The following is a 20,767-nucleotide window of genomic DNA, read 5'->3' on the forward strand; positions in this document are numbered from 1 at the left end:
GATTTTACAGAACCGAAGTATTGACACTCATGCATTGGGGAATAAAAAGCGCAGAATAGGTCATCTAAAAATCCACAGAATAATGGATGAGCTTTCTTCTATAAAAAATACTGCTTTAAATACTACATATAGTAGAAAGGAAGATCCTATTTGCCATGAAAGGATTTTCCAGACTGCATGACAGTCCTAAAAGTTGGTGAAATGGGTACCTTGACTGGAGCATATAATTTTACTATTGCTTTTAAAAATTACTTGAATATTTGAAGAAAAAAACCTGCATTCTTTAATGCACAAACTGATAGGCACGAAAATTCTGTGAGCAGTGCTGGAGAGAAATTCTCCTTTTATTAACTATACAGTTGGGGACAGAGGATAGAAAAAATACCACACGAATTTTGTCACTGTAGTTAAGGAAAACACTTAAGATACTTTTAGCACATTGAGTTACAACCCTTCCTTTTACAGTCATAGCAGTACAACAATTGAATTACTCTATCCTGCAGCATGGATTGGCTAATATTTCACAGTATTTCAGAGTTTCTTGCTGCTAATAATTTGCTTTCTTCAGGCTGTACACATAAATACTGATGATGTTTATACAGATATATCACTGGATGACTGAGATCAATACCTTGGAATTATCAACCGTTGTGAATTTTTGTTCGGCCTTCGTGTTTATTAAATCTTAAACCCACTCAGAGAGCCCAAAATATGCTTCTGTGAATAATCCGTTTTTCATCCCTTTCTAACTCACGCATAAATCTCTGTCTGGTGTCCAGAATTCAGGTGGAGAATTTTCTGGATGCATCTTCCTGCTGAATGCAACTTCATTGGTAGTTTATTCTTTGCCTTTGATGATTCTAGGGTTTAGAGAGTGCAAGTAGGGTGGAAATGGAAGATATTTTCCCACAGTTAATTTATTGCCCATGAGAAAAAACTGACAGTAGCTATTGGACTGTCTGATTTTCACATGAATAAAGACAATCAAGAGATACTACTAGTCATGTCTTGAGCACTACCTGTATTTTACTTTCACATGACTCTTAGGGGGTGCCAGGGCTCTGGTGTTAGGTTCTGACCTACAATTTCCTGAGCAGAACTTGTAACTTAGGTTATGAGACTTTTACCTCTGAACAAAAGGTGATTCGAGGCACCTATTTAGAGTTCCAGAATTGGCTGAACTGTTGGGTAGAAAGAGCTACATCTTTCTATTTATTTTTAGTCTGAGTCAGCTCTGTGTACTATACAAATTATCCATTCATATTCTGGTAATATTTTCCAAGAAGTTATTTGGTAGTTCCATTTTTAGGAACTTTTCTTCTATTCCATTTTTCAGAGACAAATAAATTGTTACCTATCCTAGGAAATATTCACCCTCCCACATACCAACTTCCTAAAATAAAAGTTTCTCATTTTAACCATGTGCTTTAGGCAAACCTCTTTTACTTTATTGTGTTTTGAAAACTTTTCAATGAAATTAATTAGAGCTTATTTGTTTTCAAGAAAAGATACAGCTCTTCAAGTATATATGATGAAGGATAAAAACATTATATTCTTTATTATAGCACCCGGAATACCTTCCAGAATATAAAATACTTCTTTTTAACAGAAGAAAATACTGGAATAAATTTGGTAGTCTTATAGGTTGAATAGAATACTTTGGATGTCTGGGGGCAATTTGATCACACGGAGGACTAATTGCAAGGTTAAGGTAATTTTCAAGGTGTGAAAAAATGTCTACTTGAGTTTCTGTTGTTGAAACTTTTGTCCAATGCCTCTTGTACTTTTGCTGGTCATGTCCAAAAGGTTTTTCTGAAACTTGTCTGTAGGCCAGCAAGTAATATAAAATAGTAAGAAGATCCTCTCTTAGACTTCTCTTAAAATTGAAAATACACCTTGCTATTTTGTCCCCCTTTTCAAAGCTGCTCTGACTTACAGAAGAAGTTTTCTCTGCTTGCTTGCTGCAAGAACTCCAATTGGCTTCTCTTCTGCAGAAAAAGAAAAATAGAAGACCGCATCTTTAAAGAGACATAGAAGGCAAGGAACACAAATTCTGGAAAACAGCAGATCAACCCAGGCAACCTTGTAACTTATAATAAATTAACAAGTAGTGCCTACGTCTGTAGACTGAGTAATTAGACTTAGAGATTTTTGCTACATACCAGGTCTCATGCTGAAAGTTTGAATTTTTCTTCTCTTTTTTCTTTTTTTTTTTTTTTGCATTTTACATGCTTTAGAATTGGATGTTATTTTATTAAGTGCTCTGATTGCTGGAATATAGGACTTGATGCAAAGATTATGTCTTAGGAACATTGATATTGCTTTTTTTTGGTCTGATCTCCCTGAAACCTGAAGTCTTGCTGTCAATGCTGTACTTGTAGGAGAGACAGGGGTTTGTTGCTACTCCCAATAATTGTTTGCTTCCTGTAACCAGAAAGAATATAGTAGAGGAAATATTCCCTTTACTGCTTCAGTTATTTGCATTCAGGAACACAGGCAGGTCAGAGGAGAGCATATCTGAATCTATGACTCCATGATTAGAACTACTGTGTCTGAATCACTCTTATCAGGAGAGTAGAACAGTTAAAAATCTGAGTTCAACAGGTCCAACAGTGTGAAAAGACAGCATCTGTTAATATTTTATATTCTTCTTACAGCATTCTGAAGAGGCATTGCTAAGGCTTACTCTGAGAGGCATCTCAGGATGCTTGCTGACATCTGATACCATCATTCAGGACCCCAGTTTTCATGGCCCATCGGAAAACATATGCCTTAGATTTGGAGGAATACATAGTTCATGTGTTTGCTAAGGAAGCCCACTGAGCAAATGTCATTCCCCCAAGCATGAATTCCTCTGAGTTTGTCAAGGAATTCAGAGACATTATCACTAGGCAAGATTTTAAAATAAGAGAAGACATCTATTTTATTCCATATATGTATTGGAAGCTAATCCACCAAAACATTGCCAAAAGATGTGGTTCCTTTATACCAAAATGTGACACTCGAGTCTAAAGGTGGGTATTTTCCTGTCAAATAGCAGAACTGAAGGGAGCCATGTCTTCTGCTTTCTCAGTTTGGTCTTTCATAAAATACAAATAGAATATAAAGGGGAAATATAGTGGGTTTCAGCCCACTTCCTATGCCATTCTACATTTATTTTGTTATATCTGTAAATAGTAGATTCTTTTTTTGGTCAAAATACTTGATTCAGTTGCTGATCTAAAAGTTATATTTCTTCAGAATCAGGGTCTGTTTTCAATTTTAAAATCAGCACTGAACACAAAGTAATGAGATGTCTGGAAAAAAAGGAATTGTCTCACAGTAAGCCGAAGACTTAAAAAGAATAAAAACAGAAAGACAAAGGAAGAATTTTTCAAGGAAATTGGCTCCCCAATTGCTTCAGTACTTTTTTACCTTTTACTCCATTGCATGTGGTTCATTTTGTGTGGTGAGCCAGCAGAAAAGGTACATGTGTCTGGAAATAGTGTAGCAGTTGCAGTTGTGTGAGTGTAATCAGAACTATCACGCTAACAATGAGCCATACCAAATGCCTCTGCAATAAGATTTAACAGCTGTGTATCTAGATGGCTGACCACACTGATGACTAGAACAAATGTATCATTGGGTTGTTTTATGAAGCAGAGGGCTATATTCTTTCAGTGAATCCCTGAACCATCAAATACTTTTTACTACTCTCTCATCCCCAAGTCTTTCCTTTAGTTGCTTCAACAGTACTCTCCTACTTTTAATCTCCATTTTGGTAATAACTACAGTTGTAATAAGCTCAGTTAGAATTGAATGCAGGAACTTCAATCCAAACCCCCACCGTATTTACCAGGATGAGCACTGTCTTGATCTTGTTTTCAATAAACATTGTTCTTTCTCTGATCTTTCAGCAACTGTTTTTTCCTGTGATTCACAATTCCCCACTGTAGAGGAGTTAAGAGTGGAAATAAGGACATGAGAAAAAAATGAAGATTAACCTAGAAGACATAAAGAGTGCCATGAAAGTGTTGTGTTCTTGGATTATAAAGAGTAATTATACTAGCAGGATAAAGAGAAGAATTTATAAGAAATTCCTGCAGAAATGTCACTATTGACAATGTGACATGAAATTACCAGAACACGAATAGTGATTATGATGAGTCAGTTACACAGATCATTTTACATAAAAATGTGCCCACTTGAAAGCTGTAACTGGTTTAGTTCCACAAAATGGAAAGTTATGCATTTAGGAACAAGAAAAATAAATCTTAACGATGAAAGAAAAGAAAAGAAAGAAAAGAAAAACTGAAAAACAGTGATTTTGATGAGGACTCTGGGTTCATAGAAGACAAGCCACTTAAGCTTCAGATGAAAAAGAAAAATATGATTTTTCTCTGTACAAAAAGGAAAGTTTTGCTCAAAAGCATGCATGGCTTGTGTTTATTGTGTTGATGAGATTAATTCTGCAATGGTGCATTCAGCATGGGTGTCCACATTCTTAAAAAGAAATTGAAAAGAAGAAGAAAAGAAATGAATTAAAAATTTGTTACATAAAATAATAATGAGTTTTGTATAATTTAGATTATCAAAGAGAAGACTAATGAGACACAATTACAGCTTACTCCTTTCTTCACAGGGAGAAATTATAAAGTCCTCAAAGTCAGTTAATTCTGGCAGGGACCAATAGTTGGAATTTGAAGCCAAATGAATTTGAATAGAAATAAAAGTTTATGTTTCAAAAGATGGATTCTCCATCTTCATGGATAGCTGTCTGTGAAGCAAAACATTTCTGTAATATGCCCTTTCTATTTTATTATCCATTTCAACCTCTTTTTCCAGAGCAATAGATAGTACTCCTGGCACAGCATCAACATACTTTTTTCTTTTAATGTATTTGTGTATTTTTAAAGGAGGAATTCTTAGCCTTAAGATTTATGATGTCCAGAATGCAGCAATTGGATGGTTACTGAATGGAAATATGTACACTGTCCTTTATCTTTAAATATTTCGGGAAACACTGGAGGGTGAAAGGTTGTATGAGTTTACTGGGTGAACGATTGTGTGAGTATATTGATCCTTTTCATTTCTATTTTCTAAAGGAACCTGGAACAGGGTTTTAAATCATGTTTGGAAGATGGTTTTAGGTTGGACCTTGACTGTGCCTTTTCCCATGATGAACTTTCCTATTCCAAATTGATTAGTCATTGACTGTCAGGAACTGGGAGTTGAAAGGACTTACAGGGCAATAAACAGGCTCTTGCACAAACTTTTCCAGTTTGACCCAACAGGAGTTAAACAAATGTAACTAACCCATGACAGATGGTCTTGTTCATTTTATTCAGCGTCTGAAAGACTTTCTTATACTGCTGGCTCCCTCATTGTTGAGGCGAAGTGGTCCCACCAATCTGACATCATGTCACTGAACAGGATCTCTAGCTGACCAAGGCTAAAAGTCACATAACAAGGACTTGAAGACAATTCTTGACTATACTAACTTTCTCAGACAGAAGTATATCCAGAAGGGCTGTATTCAGTTCACTAGAGACATGTCATCCTACAGTTGCTGATGTAGACATAGAATGAAGTCCACAATTTCTTTATGCTCTACAGTGCCCTTGTTAGTCAAGAGGATTTCCAGGTAGCCGGCTACATGGCTCCCATAGAAATAAGCAAGATTGGAAATAATGTGTGTATGTGAAGCCCTAAATGAAGGTTTGTCTATGTCAGTGACACACCCTAGTCGTGTGTGAAAGCAAAGAGCTTCCCTGAAATGTTCATATATTTGCACATGGATACACACAGTATGTATGAACTGTGGCACAGAACCCTAATTTTTTAGAATTAGAGATTAATAATAAATCAAATTTTCTTTGTGTTCCTGAGTGATCTTAGTGCCAGATTCCAGTGGCACACTAGTAAGTGGTTTTCTACTCTGAGAACACAACGCTCTCTTTGGCAAAACATCAGTCAAGGCCGACACTCCTTTTTGGTGCTGATTAACTAAACTGCAGGTGCGGCTGGCTCAGCTTGTTCCCACATCAGCTTCCCTGATAACAGTGTAAGACTAAACCACTCTCATTGCTAGGCCTTCCATGTCAGGAAAATCATAGAATCATTTGGGTTGGAAGAGATTTTAATTATCATCTGGTTCCAACCCCCTTGCCATAGCCAGGGAACCTTCCACTATGCCAGGTTGCTCAAAGCCCCATCCAGCCTCACCTTGAAAATCACCAGGAGTGGGGCACCTACATCTTCTCAGAGTAACCTGTTTTAATGCTTCAGCATCCCCACCATAAAGAATTTCTTCTGTGCATCTAATTAAAATCTACCTTTTTTCAGCGTAAAGCCATTTCTCTTTGTCATATCACTACATACCCTTGTAAAAAGATCTGTAAAAAGATCCTCTCCAGCTTTTTTGGAGGCCCCTTTAGGTACTGGAAGGTTACTATAAGATCTCACCAGAGCCTTCTCTTTTCTAGAGTGAACAAGCCCAACCCTCTCAGCTTGTCTTCGTAGAAGATGTGCTCCAGCCCTCTGATCATCTTTGTGGCCTCCTCTGGGCTCACTCCATCAGGCACAAATGTACAAGCTCATAAGTTTAGTGCTGCCACAGTGATCCTGCATTTGGTAACTGAGGCATCCTTGTCATATTGCAATGGCATAAGGTTTACTGGAAAAAGTAATATCTTCTGTTTGGTGAAGTAAAATAAATTGGAAAAAAAAGATAAGCTTTTGGGAACCTAAGACTGTATCTCTTCAGGATTTGTCTGTTTTTGATTTTATTTAGTCAATAAACTGTAGCAGACTGATATCCTTGACTCATTGGTAGTGCAATGCTCTGCACTGTAAATTGCCTGGAAACACAGGCCTGAGGTAACTGAATCCAGTTCTTCTGTTGTTCTCTAAGTAGAATTAAAATGGGAAACCACATTCCCCAAACATTTACTTCTAATTTCTGCTGTGAAACTGAAATGAAATATAAAGAGCACTTGGGTGAATTTGTGCTATGACTTGATTTTTTTCTTAGTCTAGTGGGTGGATAAGTAATTTTCTTCATTATTAATTTTTAATTCTAAAATGCTGTGGCTGAACATGCTATCTTCAAAAGGAAAACATGTTTTAATGCTTATTTTGAAACTAATAATTTGTTTTATAGAAGACTTTCATTCTGTAGATACCATCTTGTAATACCAGACTTGGGGCTATCATCTGTGGCTGTACTAGCTTAAGGACTGTATCTTAAAATGATTGGAAATATTGAAATATTATTTCTACTTTAATGTTTAGACCTGTATCAGAATGGATTTGAATTCTACCCGTTTCTGAGAACACTTATGTTGCTCTGAGCATTTAGTAACAGTGCTAAAACTGCTTTTAGGTAGTAGGAAGCATGATCAGTTCTAGAGATTGCTAAAATGGACAGCTTCCAAGGGAATCTCATTACTGTATTACAGTAAATAGCTACCAACCTCTGTGTACTTCACCTATAGCAGAACCAGCAAGTCTCTTTGGCTACCACACTGGGAAGAGGAGCTGTTCATGAGAAGTGCAGTGGTTGTTCAAGGAGGGTTATCTCTGTCTGGCAGCTCAAGTCTGCCTGTGGTGGTAGAGAAAACCCACCCCTTCATACATCTGAGCTCCACTGCTTTCCATGCTCTACTGTCACTCTGGGATCAACCCTGTGGCCATGACCCAACCCTGCCCATGCAGCCTTAGGGCAGGGGTTTGCCTGCACAGTTAAGAAACTGAGCTAGATTTACTGGGAGAGCAGCCACTTTGGGTGCCAACTGGGATATCAGAGTTCAGAAATTATAAAAGTAGGTACTGGAGCTAAAGGAAGAGAGAAAGCTAAATATAGATATTACCTGATAAAAGTAATCGCTGAAGAATACAACTGCAGAAGAGAATATGCAAGAACATCTGATTTCCTGGGTACAAAACCAAAAGGTGTAAATGTTCTTTAGAAACAGCCAGGAGGGAAACACAACACTAGACATATAATGTTTGTGTCTAGAGACACTATTCTGACAAACACGAACTTTTAAGAGGAAAATATTTTTTTCCTGCACTTCCTTTTGCAAAATGCATAAGGTGGCATTAATGTCAAATTACTCAATTATATTCATAATAGCAACTATATTTACTATTTTTTCTATAAAGTTATAGCTGAAGACAACAAAAACCTTGAGGATTTTTTGTCTTTGATTTCAGTTTAATTTTTTCTCCTCTTGCTAGCATGTCTACTGAGCACTGTACCTGGAAGAATACTGGGCATCTGCAAAGACATTCAGGTACAATCCTTATTTCCCCTGTAGCTACACATCTTTTCTGTGTTGATGCTATTTTGAGGATTCAGAATGATTAATTCTACCTGTTTTGCATAGAAATGAAACATTCCCAGAAAACTATAGTTTGAAATTGCTTGTCTTTTTTTAATGGAAATATATTTTATGCTCATCCAAAAAAATAAAAACAAATATACCACCTGATATATGACTTTCACTGAAATGAAACTTTTTTTGAAGTTCAAACACGTGCAGTAAACTCCTGACATATGTCTGTAGAAATAGGATTATGGACTAAACTTAAGACTTAATAGTAAATGAAGAGATTTGAATTAACATTTTCTGAGCACTCAGCTGAATTCAACATTTTCTGAGGACTAAACTGATTTCTATGTCTATGGATTGGTTTGGGCTCTCAAACATTTAATACTTCTCTTTAAAATGTATTAAAATTCAGATATAATCAGTGAAATAACTTTCATCTGTGCCTCACAGCAAGAGAATGTATACTTCACTTTCCTTGAATGGCTTCTTAGAAAAATAACTGCCATCATTAATTGAACTTTCAACATTTTTGCAGCAGTGTCCTAGTTTATAAGAGGCGTTTTATATTCCTTCCTCTCTTTTGATCCTGCCTTTGACAGATATGGTCCAAATATTCATAGTAAAATGCTGTTTTACATGAAATAAAAGCTTATTAGTAGTTTCCACGCTGTCAGAGAAAGTGAAAATTAAAATAACAGTTTTTTGAATATTTAAGTGAGTGAGGAGAGGATCGATTAAGCAAGAGCAGATTCAGATAAAAAAGATACTGATATAGCTTACTGATTTATTTTCATTTAAAAATTTTTGCTCTTTCCAGCATGTATGATGTTATAGGAACTACAGTTATAAGAAACTATACAAAAATAGAAAATTATGAAGAAATCAAAATGCCAACTATTTCTCATTTCTTACCTTGAAAGAGTTCTTCCACCTGCATAAATGTATATCAATTACACTTAATAACTTCCTGGAAAATGCTGACTCCCAGGGAGAGAATCTTGTAAAGGTAGCCTGATTTTCCAGAAGTTGCATGGATCCTCAAACTAAATTATGAATAGTTCTGCTTTCCTGAATGGGCTATTCTGTTCACTCCAAAGAAAGGGCATATATGCCTCTCTTTCTTAGTTCTTCAGTCTTGGTTTCATACAATCCAGTTGTAATCACTTAAAGCATTAAAGAGAGACAAATAGCTCATTAAAGGTGTGGGTTGCCCTTCCTGGTGACCCTGTTCTCAAATGTTTCTCTGTTGTCTTATAGAATTCATGTTAGTGCCTTAAGCTGGTAGGCTAGCATCCAACTTTTACCCCTTTTTATTCCCTAGTTGTTTTGGTTTTTTCCCTCAGTAAATCATTTTCAATGTTAAATATATATGTAAGATTAGGAGTGTAAAATATAACCTTTTATGTAGTTAAAACTTTGACGAGTAGTAGTATTGGCCTGTAAAGTGTTATTTTATATAAATTCTAAACTGATTGTGTTTTCAATAATATATCACATTTGAATGGCAACTATGAAAGTAGTGTATTGATCTTGTATGTTGTCAAGGAAATATGATTTTTTCCCCCAAGGTTTTTCTTTAAATTAAAGTTTAAACCAGTTTATTATTCTTGAGAGGTAGTTTGGAGAATAAACTCCCATTTTAATTAGAACACTAATGAAAAACAAAACTGTCTTTCTTTTAGGAGAAAAAATCAATACTGTAGTTTAAACAGAAAGTGATAGTTTGAGGCCTTCTGAACTTTAAAAATATTTACATCCTTTTGACAATATGTCCAAATGCTATTTTAAACTACTGCATCTTGAAATTTAACCAGGATTCATTCATTACCATTTATGATAAAGAAATTCATCTACTGAAAACAATTTAGAATGATCATGTACTGAGCAAAATATATTTCCTTCTGATGGTAAGAGAACTGAATCTTAATATTTCAAGGAATCATTAAGTAATATTATATTCCATTCCATTTTACTACATCTATCCATAATAAATTTTATTAGCTACATTAATGTAATGAGTAATACATTATATCAACTACAGCAAAACTGATAATGTACCTGTCCAATGTAATTTTTTAAACACTAAAGTATCTCACCTGTTTCTCAGATGGCTCTAGACATCTGCTTGGGTGGCTGATTTGTTGTTCAAATATCATCTTTCCTAGATGGACATGTTTTAATGAGACTTGGAAATGTCAATGAACTGTCAATGAAATGTCAATGAAATTGCAAAGTACTGATACTCAGATCCTCACACACACTGTTTTCAAATGTCCTTAAACATAGTAGTTGTCTGAATCCCAACCTAGGATTTGAAGACAGGCATTTTAGTTTAGAAACATGTACACCCAACCTCATAATTCCATTATTTCAAGCCAAAATAATGCGATGATTCTGCATTTGCTGACATAGACACACCTTTCATAATGATGATCACTGCAGTGACTGCAGTGACTTCTAAAAAAATCCCAAGTCCTACTCTTTGAAGATCCTGCACATGCAGCAATGCTATACACTAAACAAGATGAGGAATGGAACTTCACTAGTCAAATACCCCTATAATATTTCTTTCTTGTGTTAGGATACTGTAAGGGTGTCCTTGCTTTGCTCATGCAACTGAAGAAAGGTAAGAAAGAGAGTCAAGAAAAAAGTGTGGCATAAGCTTTATGAAAACCAGAGGGATACTCTCCTTCCTCTACAGAAATAGAAGAAATTAGAACTTAAGAGCATGCCTGAAATAATTTTGAGCTATGAAAGAATAGCTTCAAAATGCTCATTTTTTTCAAGATCTAAAAGAAGAAAAGAAACCTTCTTACAGGCAACCAGTTTTCTTATTCAATCACTATTTCTCAAGGCAATTAGGATACAATTGTTACAAAATCACAAGAATTCCTACTGTTTTCTTGGTTTTTTTCTTATTTCCTTATGTTTTCCTAATATAAATATAATTGTGAATGGATTTCCTCTTAAAATCATTTCATCAGTACACAGCATAGGAATGTGGTTTCCAGAGCATGACTTCCTATCAGATCTCTGAACATCTTCTGTGAACAGGTTTTTACCACTGCTGTCTTTCTTTGTGAAGGAGAAAAATTCATGTCTATTAGGTCTGCCAGAATGAACTGTCAGGGCACTGTCAAGGCCAGTGGCTCCCCAGGGGAAGTCCCAAGGGGAAGGGCAGGGACAATCAAGGCTGTTGGTGCCCCCATGGTCTTAACACCTGTCCTTGTCATAGTGGTCATTCAAATGTCTTTTAAGAAGAACATCGATTTTCAAAGACTTATACTTTTAGACATTAAAGAAAAAAAAAGAAAACAAAAAAAAAAAACCAAAAAACCAACCTGCAGGAACATCTCCTGTCAATAAAGCTGTCTTTGCTTTCTTCATTTTCTACCATACACAATAACAGCCTACCTTGACAGGTGAAAAAGTCAGGTATCTGCAATTCTGTTCACGGGAAACTTGATTTAGTCTGAATAAGTAATAAAGTCTGACAGGTTATTTCAATTTATTCTGGGACTGAATATGCTTGTCTAAGGACCTGTAAGACTTAATGTGCTGAAAAGATTTAGGGATGCCTGTACATAAAATATTAGGCTAGTCAGAGTTAACATTACTTTTATGTTTGAACTACAAAGGACAAATAAGTTACTCTCAGCTTAATTCTTTGTAGTTTCTCTTCAGAGGAATTGAATCTCACACTGAAGGCTCTTGCTATGCAGACGGCTTACCTGAGCTGTAAATTCTATACATCGATTTTGAAGAAGAGCACTGGTTCCTTTTAAATCAATCTGTGTTGGTCTTGCATCACCCTCTTAGCTGTAGCATCCTATTGCCTTTCTGTGTCACATTAAATGAAGTAATCAGCACCTTTAACATCACATATACTTCACTGCAACGGAAGAGACTTTTCTTCTCTGTATTCACATTGAAAGTTCCTGACTCTTCCCAGTTCCCAGCAATCTTGGACTGAATATGTTTAACTTATGACAAGCAGAGTCCTAAGTAATATTTATGGATATTATATTAAATTGTTGTTGGAATATTGTAATACCAAGGGCCTAAACACTTGTAGGCAAATTTTTGTTCTGTTAACCAAAACCTTTGGATGCTTTTGCAGCTTGATGTTGTTTATAAAATGTTGCCTAAATCAGTCCAACCACATAGTTGTACTGCTTTCTTGCCATATTTCCATTTTTTCCCTAAAAATTTTCCATGTTCTTTCTTCCATTGGAGTGGTTTAAGCCCAGCTGCCAGGCTAAGCACCATGCAGCTGTTCATTCACCTCCCCAGCCCCAGGTGGAATGGGGAGGAGAATAAAAAGTCAAACTTGTCAATTGAGGTAAGAACAGTTTAATAACTGAAACAAATTAAAATACCATAATCATAGTAAACAATAAAAATTATAATAATAATAAAGAACCCCAAGGAAAATAACAATTGATGCACAATACAATTGCTCACCGCCCACTGTCTGATGGCAGACCCTGTCCCCAGGCCCTAATTGGTCCCTCTTGTAGGTAACTCCCCCATTTTATATGTTGGACATGACGTTCTTTGGTGTGGAATATCCCTTTGGTCAGTTCAGGTCATCTGTCTTGGCTATGCCCCCTCCCATCTTTTTCGTGCGCCTCCTCACTGGCAGAGCTTAAGGCGAAAAGGTCTTTGGTTGAGGATAAACACTGTTTAGCAACAACCAAAACATCAATGTGTTATCAACATTATTTTTGTACTGAATCTAAAACACAACAATGTACCACCTACTCAGAAGAAATTATCTCAGCTGAAACCAGGACCCACATTTATTGCATTTTTGCCTTGATATCTTTTCTTGCCAAATCTTGAGCTTATGGAAATTCAGCTTCACTCAGACTGTTCATCCTAGCATGTGTATACAGGATCCTTTCCACTGTCAGCGGAGGCATTTTTGATGTAGAGTGTTCTTTCCCTGGATTAAAATAAAGAAGTGTCCACTTATAGAGAAATTTATTGGTTGTACACTGATTGAGTGTTAAATCTATGCACTATTTATCAACACAACTTTTCTACTGAGTGATAAAGATGGATGCGAAGTGGAGCTACACTGAAAGTAAAGCAGGCAACACTGTCATGAAAAGGGCATACTTTCTTTTGCAAGTTGTTGTGCAGTTTGCAAGTGTGTTTGCAAGTGTGTGTCTGCAGTCATCAATCCACACATCCACAGAAAAAAGGAAAAGTAAAAATATGTCTGTAGTAATCAGAAAGAGGTGCTTCAGACTACTTCCACAGCAGTGTTGATTGCGTTTCCTAAATGTGCCTATCAAAGGGTTTGAAGTACTTTCAGCTGATTGCTTAGGCTGGATTCTATAGACTAAGACTCAAAATAATTTTATAACTCTCACCCCATTTCCATTGCAGTGTAATTCTGATTATGGAAGAAAAGAAAAAGTTTTGTCACCATTTCAGATATAAGATATACTGCCTCTCAATCTCTTCTTACAATGATTAGTATGCATATTAACATGTATCATTCACATTATATTGGTCTAAACATATGTTCCGGGTGAGGCAGCTATCATCTATAAATTTCAATAAATTTTTTAGAGAACTTCTTTTTAAGAGTTTAGGTAATAATTTCCTGCAATTGACATGATGTTGTTGACTGTTTCATTGTTATTCTTTAATTCCTTAGTAACTGGCTAAATATTCCATAGCACTGAAAATAAATATTATGCTGCTGCTTTTAGCGGTAGCAGTAGCACAAAATATAAAAACATTATGGTATTTATCCAGTATTGACAAACTAAACTACATGTATAATATTGCTGAGAAATGCCCTCACAGCTTTTCTTTTATCAGAAGAAGCAAATCATCAAGCAGATTTGTTTTTATAAAACAGATGTTTCCTTAAGGAATATAAAAAAATATGCAACAGATACATAAATGTTTTGCTTGCATCCTAAGGGGTTTTCAATTAGTACAGAGAACTCAGTCAAAGTGACTAAGGCCTTTACAGACAGATAAACAGTGATATTTTCAGATATATTTATTTGAGGAGGGTAGAATAGCAGCCCTGAGTTTACCATCGGACAGGAAGAAGAGGGAATGGAATACTAATGACACCACTTTCCCTAAATACAAAATGAATTGTAACCCTTCCCTCAGATCTGAACACATTTATGTGTGAGTTTCTCATGTATCTGCTATTCATACCCCGCCTTTTTGCAGTACATTCTGTGAGACTACATTGCAGAGGAATTCTGTGAATGCTTTTTGTTGTACATGGGCTGTTCCTATAACATAGATAAAGTAAACATGTCTTCAGATCTCCGCTGAAGAGCTTTCCCGAGATATTTCAAAAAATCACCTCTCCCGCTCTCTCAGGTTTTTTACATTAGTTTCTGATCTCAGCTAGGCTGATGGCTGTTCCACGCTAGACCACTTATCATTCTGTTAGTCACCTCTGCCTCTGATATGTCAGTGTACTTCAGGTACCATAATGACAAACAGCGTAGAAAAAGCTGATCTGCAAGAACATGTGGAAATTAATTACTTTCACCCTTCTCTTTGCTGTCACCGTAGTTCATAGTTAATTCACAAGTATTCACACACACAGGTCTGAAAATTATCTTGTTCATAATCATGCAAGATTTCTCATTATGCAAAATAGCTTTTTACCTGGACTTCTCAAACCGCCTTTGAGTGTGCTGTTAATGCCAAAATCTGTCACTTGAAATAATGAACCTATCAGGGAAAAACATATGATAATGTTTACTGTCAAAGAACTTAAATAGGTTGAGCCTATTTCTTACCACAAATCACAAATATGAAGTGATGACATGTTGCTTAGGAAATACTTCTTTCCATCAGCTAGTTGCAGCTATAATCAAACATTTATAAATCATGTCAACAAGGTACAAATCCAGTATTCAGATTTACATATGGGTATGTAGATAAATCTCTATTTTAGCATGAAACAACAAGTAAGTATTACAAAGCAAGTGAAGAAACCACTCTTGCTAACCATAGTTCCACCCACAAATCATTCTAATTCTGATTCACTCTTTCATCCATAATGGCAGTAGACGATTTCTTCAGAAATATTCTAATACTACACACAGTATCTTGTTTTATACAAGTAAATGCTGCTTAGTTGTTCAGTGTTCCCCTCTGCTTCCAATTCTCTATATCTCAAGCTATATGCCTATATGAGCTATGTCTCAAAATCTGACTCCAAGATTTATCACAAAATATTAGAATGCTTCAAGTTGGAAGGAATCTCTGGGAATCATGAAGTCCTATCCCCAAGTCAAGGCAGGTCCAGCTTAAAAATTAGAATTAATTCCAAAGTTTGATCAGATTGCTCAGGTTCACGTGAAGTTGAGTTGACTGTCTCCAATGTAGGTGACTCCACAATCTCTGTGAGAAAAAAGTTTCAATGTTTGAAACTAATGCCTAACCTGAACTTGTCATGCTGCAATTTGTGTTCATAGCCTCTTGGCTTTTGACCATTCATTCAATTCCAAGAAAAGTCTTCTCTCCATTATTTCAAGTGACAATCCATTATTGGGCAGCTTTCTATAGCAATAGCATCTCTCCTCAGTCTTTTGTGCTTTGGGCTGACAAGGACCAGAGAGCTGGTCCTGCCAATAACATTGACGAGCTTTAGCTTAGATGCATTAGGTTCCATGCCCATTACTGCAGTGTTCTCTAATTGATCCTCCTTCATTATGGGTAGTTAGTATTCACTGTGGGTAGTTCAGCATGTAAAGTTCTCCATACACACTCTTCTTTGTCCAGACTTGAGTGTTCAAATGCTTCAGCAGAGATATCTTTGTGTCAGATATCAAAGCTCTGCTTCAAGACAGAAAAAATTCATAAAAATTTTCCTTTTCTCACCATATGCACAATTTTCTAATGCTCTTCCAAAATCATTTGCCCTACATGATGAAATTCATAGAATCTTATATTAGTTGTGGGATGATGGATAGAGTTAAACCTAGACGAGACTCAGGATTTTAGGTAAAAAGCAGCTGCAACTCCCTGGATGGACTGAGGTAGACACGCTCCCCAATACAATGATAAAGATCTGCTCAGAGAAGCAGAATGGAGTGTGGAATGAAGTAGAGACTACGTGTCCCCCTCTCCATTCCCAGCAGAATGGGAGAACGTTGTGGTACTGAGACCGTACATTACCCGTCTGACAAGGGAAAATCAAGATGTTCTGCTGCTGAAGCCAACAAGCCTGTTGAATCCCCTCCTCATGTGCCAAGCCATGACCACCACCACCCTCCCATTAGGTACATCAATCGGAATTAAAAGGTATTTATGACTAGAGCCATTCAAACTCCACCCAAACATAAAGAAAAGAGAATAAAAGTAAGTTGGGGACAGAGGGAAACTGGGAGAAGATTTCCACTGAAACTGCTGGAATCAGTCAACAGGCTGTGCATATCTTCTCCCTTCCCCCAGAAGGATGTCTTGGGTGAGAAATATGCTCTACACACGTTAAATGTGGTTTTAGAACTAGAGCTTTTGCTTGTGCTTACCCTATAGCATATTAGTAGATTGCTTCATATCAGAGCTTGTGCTTGCTTAATATATGTATCAGTAGATTGCTTTAATCATATTTTTGCAGTAGACACTATCACCCACAACCTTCGAACCTTATTAATCTCTCACAATTTATGTTAATAAAAAGTGTTATTCCATAAACTGTTAAAGTGAGTCCTTGCAGTTGCTGGCAGCAGATAACACCTTGGCAGGATCTGTTGAGTCCCCCCTAACAAGGGTGGTCGAGGGGTTGATCTTGTGAATCTGTTGGTGAAGGGTCTCATTACGAGACACTGACAGACTGTTGGACACCAGGGTTTCAACTTTTCTGGGGGTACTGTCAGGCAAAAACCTAAACTCCCACATTTCACGTGACAGTAGTTATGGCCAATATACTATTTTGAAAACAGAAGAACCAAGACCAGATTTGTAATTGATAACATTTTCTAATTTGGAGTTAAAGATAAATGAGTTGAAGACAATTTGCACTGTTTTGCACAATTTGTAGTGTTTATCAGAGACGCTCTCTCTAAGTTAATACCTTACAGATTTAAGAATCTGATATTTAAATGATACATTTTTGAAAACTTTGATCACAAGCTAATTCCCAGCTGAAGATGTTCACAGCACTGGGCTGAACTCAGTAGCCACTTTTATTGGTACACAAGAGGCAGCTTACAGCAACAAACAATAGCTTGTTGCTACTGATATTCCAGGTGGGGTTTTTTTGTGCTTCCACGTCTTTAATCAGAATTAATTTCATTTATCATATGTAGAGCTATAATGTTCATTATGTGTAGGATTACATTAGAATCTGTAACATGATTCTGTTAATTTGTGATGTGTGCTTCAACTTTATCCTCAACTAGAATAAATTGTCTTTTTTATCTGTGGAATAAAGATTTGAGGTGGAAATATTAAAAATATATTTCCCTAGAGCAAAACCAAACTTATGATTTCCTTCTTGAAATGGATTTAATTGCACAATAGAAAGAGGTGTTTCATGGTTATTTTGAATTTGTTTTATTGTACAGAAAAGTTCTATGAAAGTTTTCCCTTTCTTCTTCAATTCCTTAAAGGGCAGAAAGAGTTCAGAGAAGCTATAAAGAAATAAGTTCTGAACATTTGCACTTTTGTCCATTGCTATTTTATTGAGACCTCAAAGGCAACATCAAGGGAGTAGACAAAATGCTTTAGTTTTTAGTTGTATATAGATTTCCTATTTAATCATAACATGCAATTACTGTCATTTTATATTTTGAGTTATTTCTACTGTAACAGCAAAACATAAACTTTATAAATATCACGTTTTCTTACATATTCTACAGTTTAGATAGGTGGTTTCTTATTTTTTGTGCAAGAGAGTGAAATAGATACCTAAGTTCATATTGAAAGTCTGCAGTTTCACTGAAAAGATAAAGCATAAGTAATTGTCTACACAGAGAAATAAGCAGTAGAAGTAATTTTGTCCCTATGGCACAGCAAAATTCCTGAATAAGTGACTTCTGAAACAGAGTAACTAAGTTGAAACAAAGAATCGACACAGAAAATTATGATTTTATAGTTGCATCATTTTATTTTTAAAACCTACAAGCCAGTTTCTCTGTGCAATGAATGCCTTTATTTTTGAACCCCTATTAAAAATGTGTTTCAAAGAAAAATGTGACTGCATAGAACACAACCCTTCTTACATCAATCCTGAGATCTGTTGCACTGAACAAAATAGTATGCACTGCAATTTCCTGCTGTGTTTGGAGAATAAAGGGATCAGAGAATCTATATTTTAAACGTAATTCGAAAGTCAGGTTTGCAAGTGTGCATTTTTCAATCCTCACTTTTTCCACATAATTACACTTAATTACTGTTTGCAAGAGTAAGCAAAAGAATACAAGTGAGAGGCTTATCAAATTCTGGCTCCTAAATGCAGAGCTTGTCAGTAATGGGTTGAATCAAAGTTTTAGCCTGCAAAATTCAAATCTGGAGTTTAAAGATGAGTTTCACTGATGTAGCTTCACCATGTAGATTTGTGAGTTTCCATCAAAATATTTCTTTCTCTTTTTACCAGGAGTAAAGAAAGACACAACACACAGGAAAAAAAAGTCATATACAATGTATGCATATATGATGTGGATAATCATATAGATAGCTGTTATGACCTAAGACTATGGGTGTGCAGAGAGTGCCACACTGGGCTCATAGGATTTCTTAATACACAAAGACATGGAAGCTTTTATCCTCTAAATTTCTCTGCTTTATTGCAGATTATCACAAATCCACAGAAATCACCACTAGAAAGTATACCTTAGATCAATAAAGCAAATACATATAAATATATCAAGCTATTACAAATTACTATCAGCAATCAATAATTAATCAATGTCAATCAATAACACGACAGTGATCAACTACAGCAACAAGCAATCCTATGGCAACAACCAATATAATAACAGCAACCAAGTAGGTACATTACAGGTTATAATTAACTTATTAGTGAAGAAACTTATCAACAATATTAAAGCAATATGCTTATGATAGATTACTTTTATGGATATATATATATAGAAGGGGTATCAAGTGAAGTGTATTTCAGAAAGGGTGAAACCATCCCAAGGGGAGGATAAATCAGTCCCAAAGTTGGATCCAACCATCCCAAAGGTGTGAGGACAAACGAAACTGACCCCAAGGTGGGACCAAAGTGGACACAATGAGACACAGAGTCACTTCAAAGAGGGTCCATGTTGCAGAGTCCGGAGTCATCTGGGCACTCTTAGTGAGTGTCCAAAATCTTGTAGAAAAAGTTCATGTGAAATTCAACCTTTTCAGGAAAGGAAAATTAATTATAGAATGTGAAGTTCTCAGAAAAAGAAACTTCATTTTAGATAAAAATGAAGCTCTTTTTATAGCCTAAAGATATAAGAGGGAGTAGGACTACACCACTTCAAGCAGTCAATAATGTTGTTAATTTTGATTTTTCCTCTGCAACAGCCAATAATTAAATAATTAAATTACGCTTTCAGTTCTTCAAGACTAATTTTATTTTCCCTGGCTATTTCTACTTTTTCAGATGATAAATTGTCATTAGAGCTTCTTGGTTTTGTTTTTACTGATGGTATCTCAGGATGTCTAGAGATTCTTGATACCCCAGCTGTCCTCCAGAGTTACCAGATGCATTTTTTAAGGACATTTCTGGTTCACGGGCCTAGTTCTGAGACTTCCAACTCCCGCTTTGGCAGGCAATTTCTCTCTCAATATTTTCAAGCAGCCATTTTCTTCTGTTCAGTAATTTTCTCTTTTTAACCAGGTGTGGTGGGTTGACCTTGGCTGGACGCCAGATGCCCACCCAGCTGCTCTATCACTCCCCTTCCCAGCCAGACAGGGGAGAGAGTAAGGTGGAAAAACAACTTGTGGGTTGGGATAAGGCAGTTTATTTAAAGCAAAAGCAAAGTGGAAGCTTGCACGCGCAGAAGCGAAGCAAAGTGAAAGATTGCATGGTTTATTCCCATCAGCAGCGATGGTCGGCCGCTCCCGAGAAGCAGGGCTTCAGCACGTGCAATGGTTTCTCAGCAGGCAGCCATTGGAGACAATGAATGCCCACCTTCCTGCTCCTTGCCTTAGCTTTTATATCTGAGCTGACACGATATGGTCTGAAATATTCCCTTGGTCAGTTTGGGTCAGCTGGCCTACTTGGGTCCCCTCCCAGGATCTTACCCTCAATTGAGGAAGAAATGTTACAGTGCTGATGCTGTGCTCAGCAGTAGCCAAAACACCAGTGTATTATCAACACCCTTCTAGCTACCAAGGCAAAGCACAGCACTGTGAGGGCTACTATGGAGAAAGGAACTCCAGTTCAGCCAGACCCAACACACCAGACCACCTTTATGACTGCTTACATTAATGCTGTAGTGAAAAACACTTACCAT

The 20,767-nt window shown here is 36.4% G+C and overlaps 1 long non-coding RNA gene across 2 annotated transcripts in view; it reads right to left on the reverse strand.

The window, feature by feature from the left end:
• Nucleotides 1-832: 832 nt before the first annotated feature.
• LOC108640692 overlaps nucleotides 833-20,767 on the reverse strand; it is a 74,116-nt gene continuing 54,181 nt past the window's right edge. Inside the window, exons 4-6 of one of the 2 annotated variants that reach the window (XR_001921409.1) lie at nucleotides 14,973-15,038; nucleotides 1,937-1,988; nucleotides 833-860 (exon numbers count right to left, since the gene is read on the reverse strand). This is a non-coding gene — a long non-coding RNA (uncharacterized LOC108640692). Of the gene's footprint in view, nucleotides 861-1,936; nucleotides 1,989-13,103; nucleotides 13,264-14,972; nucleotides 15,039-20,767 lie in introns of those variants that run through there. The other variant, XR_001921408.1, reaches the window with a different exon arrangement.

Source organism: Manacus vitellinus, unplaced genomic scaffold (genome assembly GCF_001715985.3).
Source record: "Manacus vitellinus isolate BGI_N305 unplaced genomic scaffold, ASM171598v3 scaffold_4_pilon, whole genome shotgun sequence".
Taxonomy (NCBI): Eukaryota; Metazoa; Chordata; class Aves; order Passeriformes; family Pipridae; genus Manacus; species Manacus vitellinus.